At 42.5% G+C, this 22,900-nt stretch overlaps 1 long non-coding RNA gene across 1 annotated transcript; it reads left to right on the top strand.

The window, feature by feature from the left end:
- The first annotated feature begins 413 nt into the window (after positions 1-413).
- LOC148225283 (uncharacterized) lies at positions 414-20,163 on the top strand. The gene is made up of 5 exons (XR_015805150.1): positions 414-478; positions 13,420-13,708; positions 13,830-13,920; positions 15,059-15,271; positions 19,585-20,163. It is a non-coding gene; the product is annotated as an uncharacterized LOC148225283 (long non-coding RNA).
- The last annotated feature ends 2,737 nt before the right edge of the window (positions 20,164-22,900 follow it).

The following is a 22,900-nucleotide window of genomic DNA, read 5'->3' as shown; positions in this document are numbered from 1 at the left end:
TTGTCCTCAAAGTGTTTTGAGCCTGATCCTGCAAACAACTGTATCTTCACGTAGAGCAAGTTGCAGGCTCAGGGCATTCCTTGCCATGTCAAATAATCATTATCTTTTGAACAATATCAGGGAAATTTCTTTTTTTCCCTGCTCGCTTTTGCACACTGTAGAGCACTTGGATGCTCATTAACATACATGTCCCTTCCAATTCCACTCTCATTTGCGCTATGTTAACAGCTACTTTTTCATCTTTGCTCAGACAAACGATGGCCTTTGTAACCAGGAATAAAATTAGTTGCAAGTGGAAACCTGTTTTAATGAGGCCAAATTGTTATTTAACTCCAAATGTGTACAGTATTTTTTGTCTAAATCTCCTTTAATTCCTCCCTAGTATTAATTATATCTTGTCATAAACAGGCCTTGGAAATGCTTGCTCCTTCAGCTGAGTTCAAAACAGAGCCTCATGCCAGAGCACCACATTAATAAGGTAAAATAAAAACGGGGAGAAGGGGGGAAGCTCCTTTTGTCTAATTTTTTCCAAAACTTCTGATTAAAATAAATGAGATCACTGGAATTTATATAGGCAAATTTGGCAGCTCCTCTATATTTACTGAAACTGTGACATAAATCAAAACTGAGACTCTCCAAGAATGTGTTATTTGTTATCAGAGTAATTATGTGTTAGTGACTCACACATGAATAAGGTACTTCTGTTACAGCTGTTTATTAGAGTTTTCTTGGCTTCCATTTCTTGCTCTGCCACTGCCTTGCTTCATAACCTTAGGGAAGTTTCTGTGTTTTGATTAATTCAAATGATGTGCATATGTATATGCCTGTACGTACACACACAATTATATAAATATGTAGCGATTTCCTGCTAAAAGAACATTTCTATATGCTGTAAAAGACAAAATGAAGATGACCTAGAGACTTTACTTGTTAGTGTCCCTTCTTTATTTAACTGTATATGTAAAAGCCAGAGCTATTCAGGTAACATCCAGGCAGTATGGAATTACAATTCATGGATCAACATGAATTTTTAGGTGAAGAAGCAACTATTTCTTATACCTTCCCCTCTCCCTACTACCTCAAAATTACTTATTCACAGTAACAACAAGAAGGTATTGTTTCCTCATTAACCCAGCAGTTCTTGCCCACTTAGAGAAAGAATTTGGAAAACTATGTGTTGTTACAGTGCCATCTGGTGATTCCCGCATACAAGTGGGGGAAGCACGCTCATCAGTGTTACTACTGCTCTGCATTACTTAGCATACTTCCTCAGGCAGCTTGTCATGCTGTTTCATTTTTTTAACTCTTTAGCATTTTAATGCGTAGGAAATTTCAACAAACGGCAATCAAAACATTTTCCAAATGTACTCCTAATCAAGTTTATCGGTACCGGTTTGATTTTAAGAAATTGGAGGTAAAGCAAAGGAAAAAAAAGTGTTTCTTAATCATTTATAATTCATCAGAAGCCTGATTGTGCTGGTGCTGCATCCCTGGACAAAAGTATGTGCTCTTTTTGGTACCCAGAAAGTGCTGTAGGTGTGTTGCTAGCATCCCATATGCATTTGCATGGCACCTGACTCTTTCAAGGTGGTGAGCAAACATTATTGGCTACCACTTCTCAGTGAATTGGGGAAGCCTGGTCCCTGTTTTACTTGTGGGAAAATGAATGGAGATGCTTGTTAGAGATGAGTCTTGACAGAGCTGGAGTTAGAGCTGCAGGTGTCTGTTTCTCTTTTCCCACCTGAGAACTGGATATGCTGTCCTCCAGGTTGTGCACTTTTGTAATAATGTGGTGTAATGCTGCTTTAGGGCCTGGCATGCCTCTTTTGTCAGGTTTTTTGGTCACTTTGTCCATTTTCCCCTCTCAGAAGTAAGAATAACGATCGTTTGGTTCCTCTGCAATAAGTAAGTATTTGTGTATCATTTTATTTAGTAGACAATTAGGAGTTTCCCCCAACCTGGGGGTCTTTTGAGGATGGTCTTATGTGCAGTCCTCATGCAAAAGTGAAGTAGCTACTAGTAAAATTTAGCACTAAGTGAGCCTCTGAAGCTTCAGATCCTTGCCTGAGATGTTCACATAACTGCCATAACTGTTTCCTTTGCTTTAAAACAAAGAATCCTGTTGCAGGCAGAAGATCAGTTGACCTCTAAAAATATTTTGTATGCTTTCTTGATTAGGTAGAGGCATATAAAATTCCACATTTTGAGTATAAATAATTATTGAAAAGCAGTAACAAATCCACCATTTCCCTTCCATCTTTTGATAATCTATATGGGAAAGAGGCAATTTCTGTCTCTTGCTTGCTCACTTATCCCAGAGGAAGTGCAGTCCCTTCTCCTTCCGTTCAGGTGTTGGCCTTTGTCTCCTCTGAAAAGCAGCAGTCCTCTCCATCCTAAATATCTGCAGTGCCAGCTCACTGTCCTCACATTCAGCTCAGTTCCAGCCTGCTGTGAATGGGTTCTTGAGGCAAAAGGTGTTTTTGGTCTCCTCCCAAATCCTTCTGAAAAGGCAATGTCCACTCTTTAAAGAGTCTGCAGGTGAGGGTATCACAGCTCAAGGTGACAGTTCCCACTACTCCATGGAAATGGCATAGGGTAGAAAGGGCTGTTCATCTAGGTGCAATGGGTATGAACCAAAGGGCATTTTTAGAAACACATTCCCAAGACCTAATAAAAATATATGGTATATATGCTTCAAAAACTGAAGAAAGCAGTCAGAAGCAAAGAAGGTGTGATATCTGAAGGCAGGGCCAGCTCTGAGAAGAGTTTGCTGTTTAATTGGCCAAGTTAAACAAGATACAATTAGGGCTAACATGGTCTCCTAGGATTCATAAACCCTTATTTGGAAATTTTAGGGAGATGGTAGGGAAGCAGTGGCTTTAATTGTATCTTGTTTGACTTGGCCACTTTAATCACTTACACTTCTCTGACTTGGCTTATTTCATAGATGTCACACCTTTGAACAGCTGACTGCCTTTCTTTTTTCCCTTAATGTAACTTTTTCTGTGTATTAACTGCTGCAAATCAGATGGAAGCCACATTTGTTTTCAATTTATTATATAACCAGATATGAATAATATTGTTAATATAATGGCTCAAGTCCTTTGCAATTTATATTCTTGAGAACAAAAGTCTTCTCTGCCATTCACAGAATTACAGAATAGAATCACAACATTTCTTAGGTCAGAAAAGACCTTTAAGATCATCAAGTCCAACGATTAACCCAGCACTGCCAAGTCCACCACTAAATCATATCCCTGAGCACATCCACATGTGGTTTAAATACCATCAAGGGCTGTGACTCAACCACTTTCTTGGTCAGCCTGTTGTAATGCCTGACAACCCTTTCTGTGAAGAAACTTTTCCTAATATCCAATCTAAACTTTCCCTGGTGCAACTCAATGCCATTTCCTCTTGTCCCATCACTTGTCACCTGGGAGAAGAGGTTGACTCCCACCTGGCTACACTCTCCTTTCTGGCAGTTGGAGAGATTGGAAAGTCCCACCTGAGCCTCCTTTTCTCCAGGCTAAACACCCACAGCTCCCTCAGCTGCTCCTCATTGGACGTGTGCTCCAGACCCTTCCCCAGCTCTGTTCCCCTTCTCTGGACCTGCTCCAGCCCCTCAGTGTCTTTCTTGGGGTGAGGGGCCAAAACTGAACACAGGGTTTGAGGTGTGGCCTCACCAGTGCTGAGTACAGGGGGACAATCACTGCCCTGCTCCTGCTGGCCACACTATTGCTGATCCAGGCCAGGATGCCATTGGCTTTCTTGGCCACTAGGATACACTCTGGCTCTTGTTCAGCTGCTGTCAAGCAGCCCCACCAGGTCCTTTTCTATTGGGCAGCTTTCCAGCCCCTCTACCCTAACCCTGTGGTGTTACATGGGGTTATTGTGACCCAAGTGTAGGATCCAGCACTTTGCCTTGTTGAACCTCCTGCAATCGGACCCAGCCTCCATTCCAGCCTGTCCAGATCCCTCTGCAGAGCCCTTCTGCCCTCCAGCACATCAACATTCCTGCCCAATTTGGTGTTGGCAAGCTGAGGATGCACTCGATCCCCTCATCCAAGCTGTTGATAAGGATATTAAGCAGGACTGTCCCCTGTGCTGAGCTGAGGAACAGCACTTGTGACCGGCCACCCCGTAGGATGTATTTCTCTTCAACACCACTCTCCAGGCCTGATCATCTGGTTGTCCTGCCTGTGCCCATGACAGCACTCAGGATGATCAGCTCCATGACCTTCCCCAGCATCGAGGTCAGGCTGACAGTCCTGTAGCTCCTCAGATCCTCTTTACAGCACTTTTGGTAACTTCCAGTCAATTGGAACTCCCCCATTAGCCAGAACTGCTGGTAAATGATGGAAAGTGGCTCAGTGAGCACTTCTATCAGCACTTCCCCACTTCTCCTTGGGTAGATCTGATCTGGCTCTATTGACTTTTGTGCATGTGTGTGTGTGTATGCATGTTGAAGTGGTGCAACAGGCCATTTCCATCACTGACCATTTCCCCTGGGATTACAGAGGTTTCATCCTGCTACCAGTCCGTGTCTTCCCACTCATGGGATTGGGTACCTGGGAAACAACTAGTGTTACTATTAAAGAAGGCATCAAGTACCTCAGCCTTTATCCTCATCCTTTGTCACTATGTTTCCTGCTGCATCCAAGAAAGGATAGAGATCCTCCTTAGCCCTCCTTTTACTCTCAATGTCAACAGCAGTCAAGAAGCAACTCCTCCGATCATGCACAGACTCATTCCATATTTGTGCTGTATCCAGGTGCAAAAGCCACCTTCCATACCTTCTGCTCTCCACGTCAGCCAGTAACTGAAATTACTGATCCATTAACTTCTCCACCAGCACAAGACTATGGCAATCCATATGGGTGAGATAAGGTGATTGCTATAGGCTTCCTACATGTGCCTACCTGTTACCAGCTGAGACAGTTAACACTGGAAAAGCAGAGTTGGGTGCCAAAATCCAAAACTATTTAGACCAATCCTCCAGATGTACTTCACCATGCCTGCTCTGACACATTGTGATTTTCTCTGTGTGTCTGTGTGCTGCTGTAGGGCTTTGAATAGCAAGAGGTACCAGTTTTTGTGTGATGTTCTTCACAGAGTTTTCCTGATCAAACTAGCTCCTGTCTCTACTCACAGTAACTGCATATATTTTGGGAGATGTGGTCCGAATAGCCTAAGCTGTGGGGGAGAATGGAAGCATGAGACTTTTGGCTAACCTCTTCCTCAGGCAATATTTTCAGCACTGGAGGCCAGAGAAATGTTTATCAGGGAAAACTGAGCACAGCTGATCCTGCCTTGGGGCAAGGCTCTGGACAAGGGTCTCCTGAGCACCATGAAACTTTGCGGTTTTAAGATTTCTGGATAGAAATATTTTGACTTGGACTTTTTTTTTTGGTCAGGTCTTTCCTTTCAAAGCAAAACTTCAACAAATTCAATTTCTCTTTGTAAGGAAGTTAGTCATGAGTAGACTTCAATTTTTCTAACTGGTGCTGTTTTATGAAGGAATAACAAATCCCACTACAAGACTAGGGATCAGGTTTATCAATTCCTCTTGTCAGAAACATGGTTTGGCCCCTTTAAGGGTCAGAATGTCATTCAAGGCTCTAGCAAAGCTAAACTAATCACCTATGACTGCTCGAAGTGGCAGTGTTACTCCTCCCTTACCTCTTTTGTCCCTGGCTATCCATTCCCTCACATCTGTTTCTATCTGAGCCAGCAGTGAGCCACCTCAGTGGGCTGAACCAACACCAAGTGCCTCTCTCCTTGCAGTACAGTTATTTTCCTCCCATCTAAGCCCCTTAAACCAGCTTGCCATGAGGTCAAAAGAAAGAAGAGCCAACAGCCTGCAGACATGTGGAGGAACACGGAGAGTGGAGAGAGAGATGCCACTCCATGGACTGCTGTAACATAAAATAGGCCACTTCATTCAAATCTGTTTGATAAATTGGGCCCTGGACTATTGGCAAAATCTGCTTGTGAAGGTCTCAGTTCCTCGGGGCATAAAGCAAGAATGCCCACCATTTATTCCTGGCTCTGGCACATGCTGTAGGGCAGAGGCAGTTTGGGACTGAAAAAAGTGGCATGTTTGTTCTCCTCTGAAGAGTGGCTTTTTTGTAACATGTGGCATGTCAGTCATGTGAGCCAAATAGCCAAAGGTAAAAGAAATTACCAGTGCTGCTGCTGGAACTGCATTTATAAAAGCAGTATGTCTCTGGATTTTTCATTTTCTCTTCTCTTTTTCGTCAGGGAACAAAAAAGAAAAAAATAAAAGAAATAGAAGGAGTTTAAATATAAAGCCATAGATATTGTGAAGTTTAGCACTCAAAAGTGTTCCCAAAGTTAAGATTTCTCCTTCAATGGTAAATTTGCTATGTGAGACACAAGAAGCATTTGCTATTATTTCCTTAGATTTTGGTGGACAGGTGTGGTTTGGGGTAGATTTGTCATTCCCAACTGTCTTGCTAGAGGAATGTGTGTGGGCAGAAATGTTGCAATGAAAACCAAAGTCCAGTATGCTTATAATATGTGTATATAATACACACCTCTCCACTAAGCCTCCTAGTGAGACAAGGTTTCATGCAGTTCTCCTGGATTTACCCAGATAATTCAAGCCAGTATTCTGCTATCACACTTATTCTTGGGAGTGTTAGGCAGCAGGCTCCATTTTTGTTGAACTCAATGCCACAGCTCCCAGCTCCTTCTATTGTTCCTCTTGTCTGTGGAAAACTTAGGGATCCTGATGCAGAAAGAAGAAAAGCACCCAGCTGAAAGATCCTGCTTGTGGCTGAGAAGCGGGGAGGATGGGGAGGAAAGGGCTTTGAGTCACCTAGTGGTGTTTATCCCTGCTTTTTCTTTTTTGTTTGTTTGTGTTTGGTTTTGGTTTTGTTCTTCTGGTTCAGTGTAACATGAAGGGGGATGCAGGGAGAAGAGATGGGAAAGCAGTGGAGGGGTGTGGGGGTCACAGAGGCACAGTCACATGCACCATTGTCACCTGCTAGGGAAGGACCTTATCTCACCAGTCCTGGATCAATTTGACTAATCTATTTTATCTCACCATCTAATCTATCTGTTTTTGCTGAGCTATCCATCTGCCTCATGGTATTGATCCCAACAGTTTTGTAATTGTATTTATAAAATGCCCTTTCACCCTCCTGGGAAGAGGGGTCTTGTGTAAAGGCAGATGGGGGGGCAAGGGGTGGAAATAACACACTCCACTGCTCCTGATGACAAAGCCCCAGGCACCTGCTACAAGCCCTCCAGCCGTACATTTCTTCCTACTTGTGCAGTTCTTCCTCATCAGCCTGGCTTCAAAGCCCTGGAGACAAACATGCCAGGAGAGCCCAGGGCAGTGTGCAGTGGCAGAGAGATGACTGCCAGGAGCAAAGCCATTTGCAGAAAATGGAGCAGTGTCCCATCTCCAGCCTTGTTCCAAGCTGAAATATATCTGTTTCCAACAGTTAGCTAGAGAAGGCTGGGACTGCCAGATCATCCGAGGGAAGGAAAAGTGAAGGAAGAAGTATGATATTTGTGATTTGGAAGGAAACAGCTTTTTATCCCCACACGAAATCAAATTAAATCCAGGGATGTGCAGTGACACCTTCCAAGAGTAAATAGATCCTTAGAGAGGCTCAGGAACATCCTCTGGGTAGATAATCTGCATGGCAACAGAGCCTCCTCCTGACTGCAGGAACCAGCTGCCACGTGAAGCCCTCAGCATTTGCCTTGGTTCTTTCTGTTCATCCCTATTTAGACAGGAACCTGTTCCCTGCACGGGGTTGGGCATTCTATTTAGAAATCAGCGCATGTTGTTTTGAAATCAAAACTTATTTCAGTCCTAAATTTACCTCCACACTTTTTAACCATACAAAACACTACATTCCAGCAAAGTTTCCTGTGTGATGAATTGCCTCTGTGTATGTGTGTGTGTGTGTGTGTGTGTGTGTGTGTGTGTGTGTGTGTGTGTTCATGCCTATGTATTCTCCTCATTTTCCATCTCTGGAGTGTATCATGTCTCACCTCTGAGACTTGTGGGGAGACTAAAGGACACTGGGGTCACACTGGTCTCTGTTTACAGACTTCTTTCTAACTTCTTCCTGAGCAGGAAGTGCTTTCTGATTAGCCCCATTTTTTTTTTACATCAGTATAAAGCTTTTATCCTGTATTTGTTGTGCAGGAATAATATGCTAAACTGTGGAGACCTACTGCTTCCACTCTGCCTTATTTCCCTGTGCAAAGCGCAGCAACTTCTGAATTACACATTGGATAGAGAGGGATTGCAGGGAACACTGCAGGCATCACTGCACAAAACCCAAGTGTTCCCAACTCAGAGCACTGGGAAAGGCTGGTTCACAGCGATGCAGGAGCAGCAGGCTGCCTTGTGCAGCAGAGTGTGCCTGCCACCCTCTGCTGCTGCTGGCTTACTGGCACAGAGAGAGGTTTAATTTGCTGTGTTAGGAGGCAGGCTTTGAATACAGGCTGCAAGCAGGCAGGGTCTGTGTGAGACTCTGCTGAGCTGTGTATTTGTTAGCTCGGGCTCTGAAATACCTCAGCAATTGCAGCAGGGAATCCTGAGCAAACTAAAACCACTTTTCATTGGCCATAACACCAAAAGTCCCTTTTAAATTCTGGCAAATCCCTTTGTTCATGGAAAGATTATATACCCATTAAGTAGCCTATTACCCCTCTCCTGGCTCTTGTTGGAGACACAGAAGCTGGCAGCCAGCTCTGGCTACAGAGCAGGATTGTTGCTGTGAAGGGGTATCTCCAGCCCCATAGGAGAGGGTCACATCTCCCCATCTGTTTATGGCTTGTTCTGTCCTCAGTTATCTGCCTTTCATTAGCAAGTGTGAAAGTAACATTGCATTTAAAAACATTATTCAAATATGCTAGTTGTCTAAAACTGGCATTTATAATGCAATTTCATAAAAGTTATATATCGACAGCGCAACACTTTAAAAGGCCCTTTCTGATTAACAAGGCTCAATATAGCTCCCCTGATTCCCCTGGTTGTGTTTTAAGAGAGGGAATAAAATGCTATGGATCTTGAAACAGCTGAAATCATAATTTTCCAATATTATCTGCAGCCTTGTTGTCCTGAGGAAGCAGAGGCTGTGATCAGCCTGCTCCAGAGGGGGTACAGCTGACAGGGTGGCACGGTGGACAAATGACACTTCAGCTGCTCCTGCTTCCATCTGAACCTCATGGACCACAGCAGTGCCAGGTTCCTGCCTGAGCCAATTCCATGCACCCACAAATCACACCACCTTTGCTGCCTCCAAGAAGCTCAGTAAACTCCATGAGATGGGAATTAATATTTGCATTCCTGCACCCATGGCAGCTGCTCAGTTGTTGATATCTCTCTAGGTGAAAACAGATTGCATGTGCTGTATTTTCACCAAAAAGACTTCCCCTTGCCCCATGTTCTGGCAGTTCACACACTGAACAGTGATGTGAGTTCCTCAGGACACCTGAGTGAAGCTCAAAGTCTCCAAGCAGCAGCATACCATGAAACAACAGATTTGCTGGCCAAGTGGAAGAGCAGATACAGGCAAAAAACTCATTATGTGGGCTGGGCAAGGGAGCTGGTGACATGGACTCTGGGCTCTTGTTAGACGTGATTCTGTGAGTGCAATCTGAGTTGCACCCCTGCAGACGCATCATGGGAAAGGTGATTATTTCTGATTTTGTTGGTTAGAGGTAGATAGCACCACTTCATCCAAATCACTCTCTTCCCTCTGCCACACACAGGAAAAACTGGTAGGAACACTGTAAGTCCTTTCATTGTCACAGTCATGGATTTACCTGGAATTTTAACTGCAGATATTTTGTTTTGTTTTGTTTTGCTGAAATTAATTTTACTGGTTTGGTTCTCTTACTCTTCATCAGCACATTCCATAGGGACTAGCAGCATATCATCATGCTGGCTCACCTGGAGGAAAGCTTTGGAAGAAGGGTACTGAAATACAGAGAGCAGCGTCTGCTCTTTTACTTAGGCAATAAATCTACTGCTTTATTATTGCTGTTGGGAAACTCGGAGCCAAATTCTTTGCTAGCAAAACATTGGCTTCGGTGGAGTTCAGCCAGCAGAGAGTTTAGCTTCCTGTTTTTGTTCCAAATCGAAGGCTATGCTCGGCCCAATTGTTGTCGTTGTTTTGCTAGTTAGCTGTTTTAATTTAAAATAATTATGTGTTGTGGGTTGGTTGGGGTTTGTTGGGTTTTTTTTGTTTGGGGTTTGTTCTTTGGTTTGTTTTTTGGTTTTGTTTTTTTTTGTAATTTCTTCTTCACACATCACTTTGTTTGTAGCAGTCAGAAACAACAACAAAAAAGATATTGCTACATATCCCCTGCTTTGTTCAGGAATTATGAAACCTGAGGTATCTCATCCAAAGGGAAGGCTTAACCCAGGCTGAGCACATATTGGCATGACCTGCTGCCCAGGTAGGTGGCCGTGTTACCAGACCAAGGATGAGTCTGCAGCTGGTTCTTGCAGGAGACCCTGGGTATCAGCTGGGTTTTCTAGTGGCACCCCACCCCCCAGAAATGCTCCTCTCAGCCCCTCAAAGAGTGGCAGAAATGTAACTTGTGACTTGCCAGGGCAAGCCCCATCCCTCAGGTACCTGGCATTAAGACACTAAAGATGTTTGTTCTGGGAGCTGTTATTACCTCGCTCCTTGTACAGGGGCTGGCACCTGAGGGTCCCAGCTTAGTTGGGGCCTGTAGCTATTCTTGCAGAATAAATGTTATTCATAGAGTGCAATTAAGCAGAGGTTTAATGTAAACTGCTGCCAGCACTGGGTTAGGTACCAAAGTGAAAGGACAATTTGTGAGACATTTTTGTGAACAAAAAAGCACGAAGTTTTAAACTCTTGTTAAACAAAGAGACAGCTTTCACTGAGAGGTTAAGCAAAACAAATAGCAAACAATTTGTTTGGAGAGGTAGCTATCTTGTGAGTAAACTAAACCTAAGTGTAAGCCAGAGACAGGAGCATAGCCATCTTGTCTTGTCTGTGTGCTCCCAGCCAGCTGCAGGCTGCCTTATTCCTGATCTTTGCATGGCAGGCTTTGGAAAAACAACTTGCTGTGTTTTAGTACACCAAAATCAACATAGTCACCACTCTGTAAATGCACGTCAGAGAAGGACTAAAGCAAATGCTGATAAATGTCACACACCCTGCTGTTCGTACACTTCTTCATCATACTCGGGTCTGGATTCCCCTGGGGATTTCCACATTCACCCCACCCAGAAAAAGGAATCAGGAGCAGGCTTTGCCCCCACAGAGGTCCTGAGCACCAGCCGAACTTCTGGATTCCTCCTGTCTTTTGAAACAAGCAAAACAGCTGGAATCCCATGGTACAGGCCATGTGAACTTTTGGAGTATGTTTTCACTGGTGCAGCATTGATTTTACTAGGATCAATGTAAATATTACGTTAGCTTGCAACTGCTAATTATATCAGCATAACCTTAATTTATAGTGATGATCACAGTCCTAATGCTGTGCTGCTGCCAGCCCTCACAACTGATGCTTTGAGACATCAAGTAAATCCAGCCATTAGCAATCAAGTAAATGCTCCCATTACACATCACTGATACTGGCTAAAGAACTTTTTAATTGACTTCTTAGGATTTATGACAGATAATGCAGACTGTGTGTTTAAGTTCAGGATTCTTTTTCATGTTCTATCTCTGCTGCTGCTTAGATAGATGTTGGTCTTAGAGTAAATAGTGTAACATTACGTGCTTGAAATTTAGAAGACTGAGTTTGTTTCACTTGGAAAGAAGACAAAAAGAGGGCTCAAGAGAAAACTCTGTGAAGGAATGAACAGCACAGAAAATGTTAAATGAGAGCATCTCTTCCCCATCTTCTAAAATAAAACTACTGAAACAGTCATTGAAATGAAAAGGTGGTAAATTCAAAAGTGGTAAAAGGGTTTTTCCCCATAAACAGGAAGTGAAAATTTGGTTACTTGAGAAATTACTAAGGTCAGTAATTCAGCAACTTTCAGATAGGGATTGCACATTTATATGTAAAAGACTATCAAGAGAGGTTATATTTAAAGCTCATGCTCCCAGGCAGGAATGTAAAGCTTTAGGATCCTGTGGTTTAAACTGCACTCTAACAAGCCTGGATTCAGGCTGGCATCTTCACAGAGGCTGGATTAAACAATAGAGGTTTTCTTATTCCTTTCCACTGAAGCATCCAGCGACAGCCATAAGGAGAATTAAAAAAGAAAAGCACACCACCAAACAAACAAACAAAAAAACAAACCAGAAAAACCCAATCAAAAAAACCCCACCAAAAACACACACAAAAACCCCCAACACATATAACAAACAAACAAACCAAACGGCTTTTAGTCCTGGAAGATTTTAGGTTTAAGATAAGGTACTGAAATTTCAGATGCACCAGCACTGAAAGAAAGCTTACTGTATGGGGGATTTTCAGTGCCCCTGTCTGCAGAAACTCCCAGAGGTATCGGTGAAATAGGGTTATTGAGTTGCACAGAGACTATGGCAGTGAGCCAGGAGGCAAATTATTGTAATAAACTCAGGAACTGAAGGCTAGGGGAGAGTAAAATAGTGTCTAGGCTACTGGGGGTTAGAGGCAGCACTGAGGAGTGGAGAGAGCAGGGAAAAAATCACACAAGGTGAGATGAACTACATGTTTTATTTCCCAGATAAATCAAAGTGACAAAGTTTTACACCTTTGAGCAGCACTTGGAACACAAACTACCTGCATAGTCATGCACCAAACTGATAAAGCTTTCTGTTTGTTTTTAATAACAAGTATTTTTATGTCCTCCCCATCTCTCCCTCTCTGTCTCTATATATATGTGTGTGCGTGTATGCTTATTTAGAAAATTCATATGTTTATGCATACATAAATATCTATGTTAATTATGTGTATACATGTTGTTAATGTACCATGGCTTCTATTATGCATATTCATCACATCAAAAAGTAGCTTATTCTGCCTAGACTAGAGGTTTAAAATGGTACATAAATACACTTTTTGAAAGCATGATATCCTAGCCAAGATATATCCAATGCTGTCAATATAAAGATATTTTTCAAAGGAAAAATCCCCACACAAACCAGTGGGCTTAAGCTCAGCAGGTTTTGGTAACTGCAGGTGACATTTCTAATGTTGTGTAACTCTGAAGCAGTGGAGCAGAAGTAGGTATCTTCCTGTAAGATGAGTACAGAGGAAGGACTCTGCCCCCACCAGGGATCTTGGCTTTCCTTTTTATAAAGGGATATTACAAAATGTACCATTAAAACGGAAGCGATGAGTATGAAAGCATTCTTGCTGAGCCCTTTCAGATTAGCATAAATCTAGATTCCCTGTGAAGATGTATGTCACCATTTATAAGATGTTTATTGATCTGTATTTATCTTTGTCGAGGACTCTGCTAAACATGGCTTCAACTACAATTGAAGATTCAGATGAATTGATTAGAAATGTATCCAGATGAAGCTGTTCACTTTGCCTGGTTTCGTCTGCATCCCTGTCACACAGAGTAGTCTACGTGCTAAATGGCAGCTGGATCTTGAGATGATTCTGCTTTGGCAGATTTTCAAGACAGTTTCTGTGTTTTGCCTACCTGATTTGCCGTCTGTTGAATCTGATGACATTTGTTAGCATGCAGCTGGGGGAATTTTAAAAAGTGCACGTTGCAAGTACACGTGGAGCAGTGAGTATTCTGGGCTTGGGTATAGAGCTGAAGATTGCTGCCATGGATAGAACAGACTGAAAAATACAATAATTTTCTTCATAGCGGGATGAAATTTATGCTTTGATTATCTGATTTCCAGGTTCCATCACCTGCTGGCTTTTAGGTCTAAAAACCTTCTCCTGGAAAAAAACGTTCAGAGAAGATGGAATTAATCATTATAAAGAATCATAGTAAGCAACAAAGGGGTTTTAACTACTTCCAAGTAAGTTCAGCAATGTTCAACAGCCCATTTAATGGCACAAGACATTTGCCATCATAGAGGATTTCCTGTTCTGCAGACATAAATCTCTGCTTGCATGCAAAGCAACAGGCTGAAAAGCTCTTCAGATCATTTTGCATTAAGCACAAGCTGGCAGGTGCATTAGAAGTGTCATGCACACACAGACTAAGACAGTTTTAGAAGAAAATATTTTTGGTCAATGACCTCACAGTTTTGTGTAACTTGAAGGTTTTGTCCTGGAAATAATAGTTATAGCCATATTTTCATAAGCTTGAAAGGGATTTAACATTCACCTTTTCATCATCTTTGTGTTCTTCACTCAGTCTAGTGTCCTTCCTAAAAGCTAAAGCTACAAAATTGTGTCTCATCCACTAGTTGTGCCATTGCTTGGATAAGAAAGAGTAATGGACATAAATGTCCCTCCTGCTAGGCAGCCACTTCAGAGTAATTTGGGCTTCAGATTTACTCTATGCAACCAAATGATTAAATTATGACTGAGACATTCTGTTGCAAGACAGAGCGGCACCCTCAAGGCTTCAGGCTGATACATTTACCATAGAAACGCAGAGAGAGAAAAATATTTGTTTCATTAAAATTAAGACTGTTTTTCACCATGACATAACCTTAAAATGGAGAAATTTGCTCGTTAAAATAGAATAATTTAAGAACAGTTAGTTCCACAGCATGACGCACCCCACAATATTATGCCAAATTACAGGTTAAGCAATTGAAATGGCTTTAAAAAGCTTTAGCATAAAGATTAATTCCTGACTTTCCTTGTCTTCATTCAGAAGCACTGAAAGGTTACAACTGGGTCTAACAAAGCCCTTAGACACAGGATAATACAAATGAAATATAATAGCTAAGATGGTATGATAAGAAGATACTGTCCCAAACTGGCTTCTTTTTTTTAGCCTACAGAAATTGAATTGAACTGCAATTGAATTGATCTCAGAATTAAAAAGATAAATTTGAAAGTGTTCAGTGGACCTAGAGCCCAGTGTGAGAGAGAAGTATTTTAATATTCATAAGGAAACACTGAAAGCAGAGTCTACAAATTTCAAAGCCTTTTTCTTTTCATCCAACAGTGATCCTTATGCTCACTGAATCTGGAGGAACAGAGTGGGTTCTTCTAAGGCTTTCAGGGCAATGAGCACGGTGCCATTCTGATATTAAATGAGCCATCCCACAATTTATCAGATTCATAAGGAATTCTCACGGGAGAGGATCTGAGAGCTGTGGGATGATGAGCACTAAAAGACATCGGGAGAGGCGCTCGCTCATGCGGCTTCACCAGATGGGTGAGTAGGTGAGATAGAGGTCAGCTGAGGTTGGATACTCCTCCTTCTCTCCTGCTGTTTTCACTGACCTGAAGTTCTTCTGAGCAATAAAGAGGCTGAAAACCTGGAAATGAGCAGGGGGTCAGTAGCACCATGTGATCTGACAGTTCTTCAGGTCCCATCAGGGAATGGACTGCAGACCATGGCTTGGGTCTTGCAAGGGAACTGAAGGGAAAGGAGGCCAAAATTTTGATTATACAAAAAGCTTGCACCCCTTTCAAGAATTCAGTTTAACAGTGATCTCTTTGAAACAGCACAAACATCTTAACTAGATGTACATTAACTAATTTAATCCTTTGCTCAAACCAGTTTATAGTGATTAGTCAATGAAAAGCAGTGCGTGTAAGGATTGCACTGGTTTAAATGTCTACAATATAGGTGTGCACTGATTTACTGACATTGATTTGATATAGATTTGATTATGTAAATGCAACTTTCCCTAACTTCATTGGTTTATTGATATGGTAGTTAATTAAGCAGGAAAGGCATGTAGAAAGAAGGGTCTTGTTTTAGAGTAAAAAAGGGTTAATGAATAATTTAATATGTTTATTCTGTTTATAGATATTTGATAAAAACACGGACTATTTTGATTTTGCATCCTCTTTTTTTTACATGTCTAATTCAATTATTTTCATGCCAGTTAGACAGATTATACTATATTAGGACAGGCTTTGTGCTTTTATGTCAAGGTAGTAAATTTGAGAGAGCTGTTGCAGCATAAATTCCTACAGGTGAAAACCGCTGGTCAGTCTAACTCGAGTCAAAAGACTGCCACTGCCCTGAGCAGCTCATGGTGTGAGTGCAAGGCAAGGCAGATACAGTCTGATGGTGGAGCCCACACAAACCCCTGCATGGTATCAGTCAACAGGATTTGCTGCTGATCTCAACCACAGTCTAACAATTACCATATTTTGCATAAATATCATGATAAGGAAGAGTTTTAAAGACTAGAAGAGAGCTAATGATGTGTCAGTGCAGACACTTTTTTGTTGGAGAGGGAAATCCTGGAATGAGTGCTGATTTTACAGCTTGCCATGTGTTTATATGAGCGTGAGACATTAGTATGAGGGTGGTCACCCTGAACATTTAAGACAGACAGGACACATTCAATGCAACTGGAAAATGGAAAAGAGTGAAGGAAAAAGGTATGGGATCAAAGTAATGGACAAGGCTCCCTTGGTTTCTAGGAACTGGGTTAATAAGAATGCTGGGTTAATAAGAATGAGGAGGACACTAAAAGGATGTTGCAGTGATGCAAGTGAAGGGGAATGAGAATTTTAGGAGCATGGCACTACAAGGAGATACCATGGAAAGACAAAGTGCATGACTTGGCCACAAGCAAGAAACAAGAATATGAAGAGTGACATATGCAGAACAGAATGCACAGCAGCAGAGGACTAAGCAGAGGCTGACATGGCAAGAATTAGAACGAAGCAAAGGAGACTATCAAAAAAGTTAAGGAACTCTACTTTTTTTAACTCAGTTGACTTTGAAATGGTAGATAAAGAGGTATAGAGGCAAAGTGGCTGTGGTTGTGAGGTTGGCAGACTGAGACAAGAGACACCTGTGAATTGCCCTCAGTCATGTGATTTATGAATGGCTTATAGGCCAAGGAAGCTCAAGATGAAAAAGTGACCAAACCTTTGGCCAAAATGAGGTAGTTAGAAACTCTGTGAAAAAGGTTTCTGTTAAATGTAAGGCAGGAGAGCATCCAAGACACAATTAGAAGAAAACAGTTCCGGGGAGAGGTTGGCTGGATATAGCTGAGTGTATTGTGAGAAGCAGGAAAGAGTGGAGGTGCATTCTAACATGGGGCTACTGTATATCTTTCTGCAGGGAGAGGAAAGAGCCAGGAAACTGTGAGAAGAGGATAGATGAGATGGATGGAGGGGCCAGAAGGGAGTTGAAACACTCCTGTGTTTTGGAAGGCAGGAAGTTACAGAGGAGGAGGCAGAAGGGAAAGTCAGATGATTGAAAAGTTCTCTGTTATTATCTCCAAGGAGGCTGAACTGAGATGGTGAATGGCAGGACAGAGGGAGGGTTTGAGATGTGAGTCAAGAAGTGAGGTGAAGGAGCAACTTGCATTGTGCACCATCCAGCCAGGTTGAGTAGGGGAGTGACTGAGATGGGAAGACCACTGACATCAAGAGATGGGAGGGGATATGGGAGGATTTGGGAGAGGGATGTGCCACAGCCACCTAAAATGGAATTTGGAGGGAGAGGGCAATGCAAGAGTATGAGCAGTAGCCAGGAGTAGGAAGTAGCCATGGGATGGAGGTATTAGATCTGGACTTAAGAGAAATGGGGGAAAGAAGGCATGAATGGATACTGTGAGTTTGCAGTGGTGGGAGGATAGGGAGACATTGTCTAGGGAAAAGCACATGGCAGGTTTGTGGGAATTGCTTATGCATCAGGGTGAGAGGAGACTGCTGAAATGAGGACTGGTATATGGACAAGGCTGGGAGAAAAGCAGTCACAAATGTGAAGCTGATGTCTTGTGGCCACGGATCTTTCCTCTTTCCTGCCTGTGTGGAAGTGCTAACCCTGGTGATTCAATTATATTGGATTTCCTTAATTTGGAGGCAGTTTCCTCTTCCTCAGCAGCAGTGTGCACAGTCATCCCTCTAATTGCAGCAGGAGCACTGTCATACTCGGCAGGCACAGAGCTTGCAAGATTTCAAAACATGATGGTGCTCTGGGATCAAAGCTTGCGAGGGTCCTTTTTAATTAGTATCACTTTATATTTTGTAGGTATGTCTCCACATCTGTAGCTTTAGCCTGTTGTAAATAAACACCTTGGAAACCTGAATTAGGTGTAAAGATGATTATGTGAAACAAAAGGTTTGAGAGGTGTGAACTGCTTTGTATCCCTCCAGGAGTGGTTAAGCCTGACACTTAAAATAATGATTTAAAAGTCAGCATTGTATGGTTCGCAGCTGATCTTAGCTGAAAGCTCAGGTTGGGAGCTTCATGCTGCCATCCCAGGAGATGAAGCCCCATATTTAATGCCTCCAGCTCCAATGTCACCACCTGCATCTTCTTCCCGACCACTCCTGTATATACAATCCATCTTGATGCTTGTGGTGCACTGAAAATGGCCCTGGCAGTGGCTGTCTCCTGAACTGGGATCAGATCTGGACCCAGGGCAGGGGACAGGGCAGAGTGGTGGCAGCTGCTGCCAAGCCATGGGCGGTAGCTTGTTTGTTTTCAATGGGAGTTTCGTTTTCCTTCTTTGCTCCTTTTTCCTCCTTGTGTTTAGACATTGTTTTTCAAATGTGCCTCTGTTGAAGCTATATTTAGGGCTTGTTCTCTAATTTGGCACTGTTTAGGCTCTCTCACATAGATCTTCTTGGGTTTTTTCAATTTTTATTTTAAGCGTGTGATACCTTTAAACGTGTAAATATCCGGCCTAATTGGAATGCCTAAACAGTCACTTCCCAAACTGCCGAGATGTTAAAATCTGTTGACGTGTGCAGTCCCGAAGTTACCATGACAACCACATCCATTGCCAGAGAGACATGCTAGATCCCCTTCAGCTTGTGGAGGGCATCCCTCAGCCCCAAACTTCAGGCAGCATGTTTATTTCCAGCTCCTGAGCAGCTTGCTGGACTGCAGCTGCATCCTCATGGTGAACGGGAAAGCAGAGGGAGCCCTGACCCACTCCCAGGTGGTGAAGGTCACTCATATGCCCAAGTGTTGCTCCACAGGAAGCTCAGTCTAAGCAGCCCAAGGGTGGCATCATTGTCCATCACCCTGGCTGGGGCAGGACACAAGCAGGACTCTCGTGGGATAATGAGATATGTCTGACTCTCAGTGGCAAATGGATGAGAACCACCTCGAATAACTGAGAAGGTGTGTTAGTGGGTGCTGGCTTCCTCTCCCTGTGCAGTGGTGAGAGTCTCAAATCGCTGCCCAGGTGGTTCTGGGCCAATCCCCACCATTGCTGTTGGGGCAGCTGCCAAGGGGCACGGAGTTCACTCACCATGGTGGCCCACCTCCAGTATGAAGGTGATCCTCTGAAAAACCTGAGTACATTGTGGAAGAGGCACAGTTACTTAATGCCTCTTTACAAAAAACAGCAATCACTTTTTTATCCTTCAGCTAGCTCTCGGAGGCAACTTCTGCAGCAACTTCCACAAGCTGGTTTTGTTCTTTGCCTCACAAACTACAGTCAAGGGGAATGTGTGGGGTTTGTATTTCTTTCATTTTGTGGTAAAGCATTACATAAGATGAAGTTTGCAGAACCTTTTTCACATCCTTTTGTCCTTCTTTAGTCTAAGGGTTTCTACCTCTAGAAAACTATTGCAAGAAGACCTTTGAAGAGAGGCTCAAGCATGTGCTGAGAGTTTCCAGCACCGAGGCTTCCATCAAAAACACGAGGGACGGACTCAATGTTTGCTGCAGCTTCCTGGCTATGAGAACTTGTTTTCATTTTACATTTTAACTAAATTCAGGAAAGACAATGTGGTTGTGCAGAAAGGTTTGCCTTTTGTCTTGCTGCTTCTGTGAAACTTGCCTGGGCTTTCCATTAGGAGTGAACAGCCTTTATGATTACAGTGTCTGACATCAGACAAAATACTTAAGAACTTTGTGCTTTTAATAACTTTGGAATTCCTACCATCTCTGACAATTGCAATCCGTGTAACCATTAGATTTATTTTTATATCTATAAATATTTCTTTATATATGTGTGTACATATATGTACATACATCCCTTCATTTTCATAGCTGGACAGATATCAGTCATCGTGAAAGTATGCTCCAGCAGCAGTCACTCTCTGCTCCTGTTTAATAACCTCTCAAGATCAATTTACTCATATCAGCATTTTCAATAACCATGTCAAAAAGTCTCCTTGCAAACTCGTGTATTTGCTTAAAATTAATAAATATATGTTTAGAAAATAAAAAGCAGGCTGGGTTTTGAGTTTGATTTCTGCTATTTTAAAAAAATGCATGCATACTTTGATCTTTTCGGATTTGCATGAGTCAAGTTTAACTCTGCAAGAATGAGGATTAGAAATTTAAAGATTACTGATATTCTTGTGAAAAAGAACTATTCCAGCCACAAGTGCTGGAAAACCATTTGCTCTTGTTCATTGCAGGCAGCTCCTGACACAATGTTGGGGTGCCACTGAGCCAGGGTCCAGCTGAGCAGGAGAACTGCAACCCCTTCAGCATCTCAGTACCTTGGGGACTGCTTTCTTCATGTTCTCTGTTAGTCTAGTTTACTACCCAAAACTCAACAATGCTCTGCAATAGTTAATTTTTGTTGAGGATTATATCAGGTTCTGAACAGATGAGCTGTCTTTTACTGTGGCCACATCAATATGCACTGGTGGTGTAAGGATGAGCATTGTTCCTTGCAACCTGGCCAGCTCTGCTCTGCCTTTCAACTCCTGCACCAAGGGAGAAATCTGTGCTGGGTTTCACAGAACTCTCTCGGTTGTTGTGAAAGCATTGTCTAAGGTTTATAAGATAAACCAGCTTTTTTTCTTCATGGGTTGGCCACTTAATTTTGCCTTCAACTCCAGCAAGCTCTCTCTTGTTGCTGTCTCCTGGGTGATTTATCACAGGGATGTCTTCTCAGGTCCTGTAGCCTTAATAAGTATTAAGCAATATTTAAACAAATATTTTGTTCAAAGTTCACTAAAGATGCTATGTTAGCTGGGAAACATAGTGGACTCTTTTCCAAAGAGGATCCCAAAAATTCCACCTGCCCCTTGGGATAATGCTTCCAGAGTAACAGGGAGGCCTCAGGGGTAGGACGTGGGATGCTTTATTCCCCTCTAGTCCCAAACACCTGTTCTTACTTTATTCAGGGTCAAACCTGTGGTTCCCAGCTGCTGCAAATCAGAATAGTTTGGAAGGCTTTCAGCTAATGAAGGAAAAAAATCAGATGTAATCCAATTACAGAAGAAAGAGATGAAAAGAGCAGGGAGGTTTCCTGCCCCCTACACTAGGAATGATAATTTTAACTATACTTCTAATCCTAAATATTTTAGCAAATGAGCTCACCATGCTGCTGACTCTTCCCCATTCTAATCCATTTATTGCCTGCACAGCCATGCAAAGCATCCCCCTCTAAAATGGACAACTCTGTTTTAAAAGGAGCTGTTCTTTGTCCTTTATTTTTGTCTAGATCACCCTGACAGAGGCAGCCTGGGAACAGGAAACTCTACTGCCAGCTGTCTCATTTTCATGAAAATAAAGAGACATGGCTTCTCCATTCCTTGTGTCTTTTCCTTGAGCTCCATAAGCAAGAAGGATTGCACGTCTATCTGAGCCCAAACAAGACTAGAGACAGTATCATTTGTCCACCCCTTACCACCCATTTGTCATGAATTAAGGCAGGGAAGGGCTAGCAAGTTTATTTTCTATTCTAGCCCTATTACTTCCCTGAAGGTTTTCATTCTGGGGGAAGATGGAGCATGTTTTTTCTCTGAATACAAGTTTCAAACACAAAAAGGAGAAAAGAATGCCCTTCAAAGCTGTGGAGACATATATCAGAGATGCTTTGAAGTTACAACACATCTTTTTCAATCCCATGCAGGTGCCACAACCCTGGGGTCCTGCAGTCCCAGGTTAGCTCAAACCTGGTGCAGATCTTGAGCAGAGCTGTGCTTGTGCCCCTCTACTGCATACATGTACAACTCTGCCATGGGCAGGTGTGTGGGCAACACCAGAACACGATATTCTGTGTGACCTGAGGCTCAGCCCTGCCTTTTTCTTTTAGGGTTTCTTCTCCCACCTATTTGGGCCCTGAGTTTTTCAAGGTTCCTCTACCAAGCCCGTGCAGTGCTCTCCACAGAGGTGGCCCAGTACAGCACGGGAAAATTATTGTAGTGCATAAGGAGCAACTGCAAGCTCAGTCAGAAAGAAAACTGCTTATTTTCCTTTGGAAAAAAACCCAGAACATCAAAGGATTTTAATAGTGTTTAAGTAATGCTTTTTTAAATGTGAAGATACTTGTTTTCTCAGTCATTTGTAACAAAACCTATTACATGTACGACAGTGCAATCCATCATAAACACAATGAAACATGTAAGGTGGGAGGAGGAACTCATGACATGTTTTTAATAGACATTTCTTCCCTTCCCCCTCCAAACTGAAGGTATTTGTTATGACTTTTACTTGAAATAGGGAAAGAGGAGAGGGAGGGGAGTGTGTTTTGAATTCACTGAGAAGAAGGAAGATTTGTTTTATTTTATTTTAGTAGCTCCAGGCTGCCTTTGAGTAACTAGGTATTACAGTCCTGGTGCATCTCTAATTAATAAGATCAACTGCCCCTGAATTTTCTTTTACAAACTAATTTAGATATGTCAAGGCTGCAATTATTTTGAGAAAGATCTGACTCCTTGCTTATTCATCTTTCCTCCTACTCCATGAGAAAATAAAACCATCAGCTTAAATGCCCTTTGAAGTCTGTTTTAGGTACTTGATTGAAAATTAAATACTGCCTTGCCGCGGTTAAAAGTGGTCAAGGTTCCCGTTCTTTTTTCTTTTTCCCTCACCGCCGCCCTACAATTTGCAAAGGATAATGAACTCTGGGATCTGGCTTAGTTCCAGACACAGCCTAGCACTCCTGTGGCC

The sequence above is a fragment of the Sturnus vulgaris genome, chromosome 1 (genome assembly GCF_052056855.1).
Source record: "Sturnus vulgaris isolate bStuVul1 chromosome 1, bStuVul1.hap1, whole genome shotgun sequence".
In the NCBI taxonomy this organism is placed as follows: Eukaryota; Metazoa; Chordata; class Aves; order Passeriformes; family Sturnidae; genus Sturnus; species Sturnus vulgaris.
The sequence above is the reverse complement of the archived record's forward strand: the minus strand, read 5'-3'. Positions and strand labels throughout refer to the sequence as shown.